This window comes from Mauremys mutica, chromosome 1 (genome assembly GCF_020497125.1).
Source record: "Mauremys mutica isolate MM-2020 ecotype Southern chromosome 1, ASM2049712v1, whole genome shotgun sequence".
NCBI classification, from domain to species: domain Eukaryota; kingdom Metazoa; phylum Chordata; order Testudines; family Geoemydidae; genus Mauremys; species Mauremys mutica.
In genome coordinates, this window is record NC_059072.1 from 98,373,489 (window position 1) to 98,374,589 (window position 1,101).

Consider the following 1,101-nt stretch of genomic DNA (forward strand, 5'->3'; position numbering starts at 1 on the left):
CTTCGGTACTCCACCTCGACAAGGGGAGTAGCGCTAAATTCGACATGGCTATGTCGAATTAGGCTAGGTGTGGATGCTAATCGATCTTAGTAGCTCCGGGAGCTATCCCACAGTGCAACACTCTGTTGACGCTCTGGACGCCAGTCGGAGCTTGGATGCTCTGACCAGCCACACAGGAAATGCCCCGGGAAAATTTGAATTCCTTTTCCTGTCTGGACAGTTTGAATCCCATTTCCTGGTTGCTCATCGGGGCGAGCTCAGCAGCACCGGCAACGATGCAGAGCTCTCCAGCAGAGGAGTCCAGGCAATCTCAGACTAGAAAGAGGTCCCCAGCATGGACTGACCGGGAAGTCTCAGATCTGATTGCTGTGTGGAGCGATGTGTCTGTGCTTTCGGAGCTGCGCTCCAGCAAACGGAATGCAAAGACCTTCGAGAAGATCTCCAAAGCCATGAGAGACAGAGGATACAGCCGGAATACAACGCAGTGCCGCGTGAAAGTCAAGGAGCTGAGACAAGGCTACCAGAAACTCAGAGTGGCAAACGGACGCTCCGGAGCCCAGCCCCAGACATGCCGCTTCTACGAGGCACTGCATGCCATTCTCGGTGGGTCTGCCACCACTGCCCCACCAGTGTGCGTGGACTCTGAGGATGGGATAGTGTCGACGGACTGTTCCTCGGAGATGTTCGCGGACGGGGAAGATGAGGAGGACGAGGCAGTCGACGGCGCTTACAACGCTGATTTCCCCGACAGCCAGGATCTCTTCCTCACCCTCACTGAGATCCCCTACCAACCCTCCCCACCGTTACCACGGACCCTGAATCGGGAGAAGGATCAGTCCGTAAGTGCTTTAAACAAGTTAACATTTATTTATTAAAAGCAGCTAAGACCAACGAGTTAACATTTTTTTAGTAACTAAACAGGGAGAGACATTAGGAGAACAGAAGGTCTACATACAGGGGGATGGAACTTTTATCTTCATAAGAGATCTCCAGGAAACTCTCCTGGAGGTAATCTGAAAGTCTATGCAGGAGGTTCCTTGGCAGAGCTAGCTTATCGTGTGCCCCAAGGTAGCACACTTTGCCTTGCCATGCTATAAGCTG